This window comes from Grampus griseus (genome assembly GCF_964374135.1).
Source record: "Grampus griseus genome assembly, chromosome: 20".
Lineage (NCBI taxonomy): Eukaryota > Metazoa > Chordata > Mammalia > Artiodactyla > Delphinidae > Grampus > Grampus griseus.
In genome coordinates this window covers 1,988,267-1,994,466 of record NC_139014.1, presented here as the reverse complement: position 1 = coordinate 1,994,466, position 6,200 = coordinate 1,988,267, and the positions used below count along the sequence as shown (strand labels likewise).

Sequence of the window (6,200 nt, the reverse complement as noted above, 5' to 3'; positions counted from 1 at the left end):
GAATTATCACATAACCGAGCAACTCCACTCCTAGGTCTATACCCAAGAGAATTCAAAACAGGTACTCAAATAATTACATGTACACACATATTCAGAGTAGCACTATTCACAAGAGCCAAGAGGTGGAAACAACTCAAGTGTCCATCAGCTGATGAATGGATGAACAAATTATGGTACATACATTCCATGGAATATCATTCAGCCATTAAAATAAATGAAATACTGTACATGCTCCAACATGGATGAACCTTGAAAGTATTATGCTCAGTGAAAGGGGTCAGACACAGAAGGTCACATGTGGTAGGACCCCCATTTATGTGAAATATTCAGAATTGGTAATTCCATAGAAACAGAAAACAGGCTGGCAATGGCCAGGAGATGGGGGCAGGGAGGATAGGAAGTAACTGCTTAATGGGTCCAGAGTTCTCTTTTGGAGCAGTGGAATGTTCCAGAACTGGATACAAGGGATGTTGCACAGTAATGTGAATGTACTAAATGCCACTGAAATGTTCACTTTAAAAAGGTTAATTTTGGAGCTTCCAGGTTGGTGAGCACGTTGAGGTGCTGGGAGTGTAGCGTGTGGAAAGGGTAGGGGAGCTCTGAGCCCCTTCCCACATCCATCGCCTGAAGCATCTCTTCCATCTGCCTGTTCCTGAGTTACATCCTTTTCTAATAAATGGGTTATCTAGCTCTTATGGCCCACTATATCTCTGATTAGATTGAAGTAATATGATGACATAATTGAGAAGAAACAGTGAACACCTTCATTTTTTAGACAGGACAACATGGATCAGAAATTTTCTGTGAATTCTGGGGAAGAAGTAGCTGCTATCTATGCCTCACAATAAGATGTTTCCCTCAGCCCAGAAGAGTGAGTCCATGTTCTGAGCAACCTTGGTTGTAATGTTACCATCAAAGAAAATATCACTCCAGGCCACTACTTTGTTTTGGTAATTATTTTTTTTTATTGGAGTAGAGTTGATTTACAATATTGTATTAGTTTCAGGTGTACAGCAAAGTGATTCAGTAATCCATACATACATATATATATCTATCCTGTTTCAGATTCTTTTCCATTATAGGTTATTACAAAACGTTGAGTATAGTTCCCTGTGCTCCACAGTAGGTCCTTATTAGTTATCTGTTTTATATATAGTAGTGTGTACACGTCAATCCCAATCTCCTAATTCATCCCCTCCCTTCCTTCCCCTTTGGTAACGTTAAGTTTGTTTTCCATGTCTGTTGGGAGGGGGCACTACTTGATATCTGGAATAGAGATGGAGAGGATGGCATTTGTGTATTTGAAGGAAGGAAACTTGGCAAATGCCTTTGTTCTTTATAATCAATTTATTATCTTGTTTGTAGGAAGGCTTCCCAGGTATTAAGATTACCAGCAACTGTGGAGTACCTGAGAAGCAGGATATTATGAAGAAACTGAAAGAGATTGCATTCCCAAGGACAGATGAATTGAAAAGGGACCTTTTAAAGAAATATAACATGGAACATCAAGAATATTTGCAAAGCAAAACAAATAGAAAAAGCTGAAATTTTCCAAAAAACTGACACCTCTGAGATTGACAGAGACAGAGAGGAAGCAAACTGCTCAGATGCGCCAGCAGCAGCTCGAATGGGAGCAGTTTGTGGTTTCTGAAGATCAACTCAAGAAGCAAGAATTAGCCCGAGGTTACAAGGGGAGCCAGGAACCGCACCCCCAAGCCCCCCACTCCCCCGACCCCGCTCTCTGAGAGCAGATTCACCAGCAGATTCATGGGACTGCTTTGTCCTGCTTTCGCCCACACCAGAACAACTCCTTGCTGAATGTATCTGCAGATCAGCCCAACAGAAGTGATGCGATCAATTACACTACTCAGTCTCCTCCCCTAAACAGGGCCTTAGAGCAGCTGCTTAACTGAGTGCTGCACAGCAGCCAGCGGTTGAAGGGCTGTGATGTGCAGTTTTATCACGAGATCTTGGCCACACACGCTGCAGCTGGCAGATCTAATGCAGCAAGAGGAATGGAAACCTGTGGAAACGGACACAAGATGAATTTACTGCTATCCATGTGGTCATGCCGGAGCAGTCTGCGGGACCAGACTATTGCGACATGGAGACAATGGAAGAATTATTCCATGTTTAGGGTCAACAGGATGGATCCAGACACATTCGGCCCAAACTGCAGTCCTGTCCCGCCCTGGTTGCCAGAGGCTGTTGACATTTGATTGTCACCAAAGCATGAAGACAGCGACGACTTCAGGCTCACCAGATCAGCCAGCGGCTTGGGGTTCCTGCTTGTAAAACGAAGGGGACCCCAGGCTGTCCCGTCCCTGCAAACATGTTTGGTAAATGACATAAAAATAACTGGGGCCAACGCATGTGACATGTTCCGACAATCAGCACTGCCAACACCAGACACCTAGCCGTGAACATGTGGTCGCTGGATGATTCCAGAAATGGCTGGCATTTTATAGGTGCACATTTGTAGATCAGAAAGTTTGGTATTTACCGCTCTTGAACTTTTCTTTTGGGGTTGTTCTGTCTCAAGAGAAGTCACAACGGTGTGAAATCAATGTCTAGTAATATACCCAAACACTATGACCAGATAATAAATTGTGCTGCAAACAAACAAAAGGGTTAACCGAATGTGACTTTCACCTCAATTAAAAAAAATTAATCAATGTAGTTCACCCCATCAACCTAAGATCAGAGAAAACATAAATGACCATTTTACTAAAAGCAGAAAAAGTATGGGAAAAGAACAACGAAACTTTGGTGCTGTCACAATGGACACCAGCATCTGGTCTAATAGGCCACTGAGTCCTGAAACTTCTACCCACCCCCCCGCCCACCCCGAGCTGTCACCTGAGTTCAGGTCTCATCACCTCAAGCTGGGATTGATGGACCAGCCTCCAGCCTGATCTCTGCCTCTGCTCCATCCTCGACTTCTGCAATGAGCTTTCCAAGGTGCAAGCCCGATTTTGCGAATCACCTTTGCGTACACTCTCCCTGTGACTCAGGTGTAGACGTGGACGTGTTTGCCTAGAACCACTCTGCTCTTTCTCTGGACATCCGAGTGTTGTCTGGAAAAAGCCCCGGGTAGGAGGGGTGGGTATGAAGCCCCCAGTCAAGCCAAGAGGGTCTGTAGCACAAGTATTCAGCCAAAAATGTCAGCAGCAGGAAGGACCGGACAGACAAGAGAAAACTAATGAAAAGAATACCCACTCACTATTTCTAAAGTATTTGACAAAATTTTAAGCTATTTGACAGTCCTCAACCCTTTCATTGACCGCGCACTGTTTTCCAACGAGTACACAGGACATTTCAGGTGGGATGCGACACTTTAGCTTCAGATTCGAGGAACTTCACTGTAGGAAGTCATCGTTTTGTCCAGCTTTTCTCCAACTTTACTCTACAAAACACTGGGGTCTGCTAACCGTTCGAGGTAAAGACCTCCAGGTTCGCCCAGGCAGTGTTGGTTTTATTCACTTACTGCAGCAAGGGCAGGTGTACACCAGATGGGCTGTCTCAGTAAGAGGCTGTGTGGGAAGGGGCTTCTGTAGGACCTGGGTTTGTGCCGAGTGATTCTAAGGTGGGAAGCGCAGGGGAAACAGGAGTCAGGTCAGGGCTGGAGGTGGTCCTGAAGCGGCGTGCTCTAACCATTGGGTATCTCCAAAATCTCTGTCCCGGGGGTGAGAAGAACAAAGCACCTCTGGGGAAGGCAGTGATAAGAACACAGGAGCCACTCACAGGCACTTTGCAGCTGCGCTGTGGCCTCGCACTGGACGTGTTTATGACTACCGGGAACATCTGGGCCGGCTTGTCGGGGCTGATTTTTACTTTCTCAAGCCCCACAAGTTAGTGAGTGTTCCTGGAAAACGAGAGATCTAAATAAGCCTGTGAAACAATGGTAAATAAACACAATACTGGGCTTTCGGGAGCTTTGGACACACGAGGGTGACTTGCGAGTCTCCCAAGACACCGGCCATTTATTCCAACACAGCTGCGTGACTCTGTTCAAATGTACGTCTGAACGTCCAGTGGTTTTCCGCACTTCTCCCACACCCCGAGCACTTCCACTCTGACCTCTTTGCCTACGGACTCTGCCCCCTCCTCTCTCTGTTCCAACCACCCTGGCCTCCACCGTGTTTCGTGAGCACTTCCCTTCCCTCTGCCCAGAATGCTTTTCCCCAGGGGCCTGCGGAAACTGTTCCCACCTCTCCTTCAGGCCTTTGTTCAAAGGGAATCTTCCAGGGAGGCCTTCCCTGCTCTCTCTCCGTGAAATCAACCCCCTCCTCAACTCTTCCAGACGCCCTTTCACTGCTTTATTTTTCTTCTCAGCACGCATGCCATCTCAGGTATTCTCCACTTTATTTTTTTCTTTGTGGTCTTTCTGCCTATGTGGGCTGAACTTTTTTAATTTTTAAAAAAAATCTTTAAAATTTTATTATTTTTTTAAATTTAATTTTTATTTTATATTGGAGTAGAGTTGATTTACAATGTTGTGTTAGTTTCAGGTGTGCAGCAAAGTGATTCAGTTACACATATACATATATCCATTCTTTTTCAGATTCTCTTCCCATATAACTTATCACAGAATATTGAGTAGAGTTCCCTGTGCTGTACAGTAGGTCCTTGTTATCTATTTTATATCTAGTAGTGTGTATGTATGTTAATCCCAAACTCCTGATTTATTCCTCCCGCCCACCTTTCCCCTTTGGTGACCATAAGTTTGTTATCAAAGTCTGTGAGTCTGTTTCTGTTTTGTAAATAAGTTCATTTGTATCATTTTTTTTAGATTCCACATATAAGTGATGTCATATGATATTTGTCTTTCTCTGTCTGGCTTACTTCATTTAGTGTGATCATCTCTAGGTCCATCCGTGTTGCTGCAAATGGCATTATTTCATCCTTTTTTAATGGCTGAGTAATATTCCATTGTATCAATACATATGTACCACACCTTTATCCATTCCTCTGTTGATGGACATTTAGGTTGCTTCCATGTCTTGGCTATTGTAAATAGTGTTGCAATGAACATTGGGGTGCATGTAACCTTTCAAATTATAGTTTTTCAGGATATATGCCCACGAGTGGGATTGCTGGATCATATGGTAGTTCTATTTTTAGTTTCTTAAGGACCCTCCATACTGTTCTCCTTAGCGTCTCTACCACTTTACAGTCCCACCAGCAGTGTGGGAGGGTTCCCTTTTCTCCACACCCGCTCCAGCATTTATTATTTGTAGATGGCCATTCTGACTGGTGTGAGGTGATACCTCATTGTAGTTTTGATTTGCATTTCTCTGATAATTAGTGATGTGGAGCACATTTGCATGTGCTTGTTGGCCATCTGTATGTCTTCTTTGGAGAGATGTCTATTTAGATCTTTGGGCAGGATTTTTTTTTTTTTTTTTTTTTTTTTGCGGTACGTGGGCCTCTCACTGTTGTGGCCTCTCCCGTTGCGGAGCACAGGCTCCGGACCCGCAGGCTCAGTGGCTCACGGGCCCAGCCGCTCCGCGGCATGTGGGATCTTCCCGGACCGGGGCCCGAACCAGCGTCCCCTGCATCGGCAGGCGGACTGTCAACCACTGCGCCACCAGGGAAGCCCTGGGCGGGATTTTTAAGGATTTTGTCCCGTGGTGCATCCCCAGGGCCTGGAACCGTGGCAAGCACATAATAGGCACCTGATAAACATTTTTCAAATGAGTGAATATGCAAACGCCTTCCAAACGTCTCCTCCAGCACAGGAAGTGGGGAGTGAGGCCTCTGTGTTTTCGATGTACAGACAGTAAAGAGGCTTTGGAAGAACACATGGGGAGCCTCGGGGACTCTTCTTCCAAAGCTTTAGAATCAAATCCCCAGATCTTTCCCCTGAAGTCAGTCTTTCCTTCAAAATCCACCCACCAGCCTGGAACCGAATACTGTGGACCGCTAGATGGCGCTGTTCACCACGCATCGTTGGATTCTTAGCCGTCGCCCTGCCGTCCTAAGACCTCGCAAATCACCTTTTTCCTAGAGACAAGTATTCCAGGGAATGGTTACCACTCCCTAGGCCATCTCTCTAGACCAGGAAGAAACCCAGAGTCCTACAGCATCATTTATCAACTAGCCACTTCCACCCAGGAGCACAGGTTAACACTTTGCTTGAGAGCAAAAGATGTTTTTAGTGCAGTCGACCCTGGGTATCCACAGGGATTGGGTTCCAG

At 45.3% G+C, this 6,200-nt stretch overlaps 1 pseudogene across 1 annotated transcript; it reads left to right on the top strand.

Moving 5' to 3' along the window:
• Positions 1-467: 467 nt before the first annotated feature.
• On the top strand, positions 468-1,913 carry LOC309837890 (AMSH-like protease; annotated as a pseudogene). Its single transcript has 3 exons — positions 468-477; positions 850-950; positions 1,269-1,913. The product of its transcript is annotated as an AMSH-like protease (transcript).
• Positions 1,914-6,200: the final 4,287 nt, after the last annotated feature.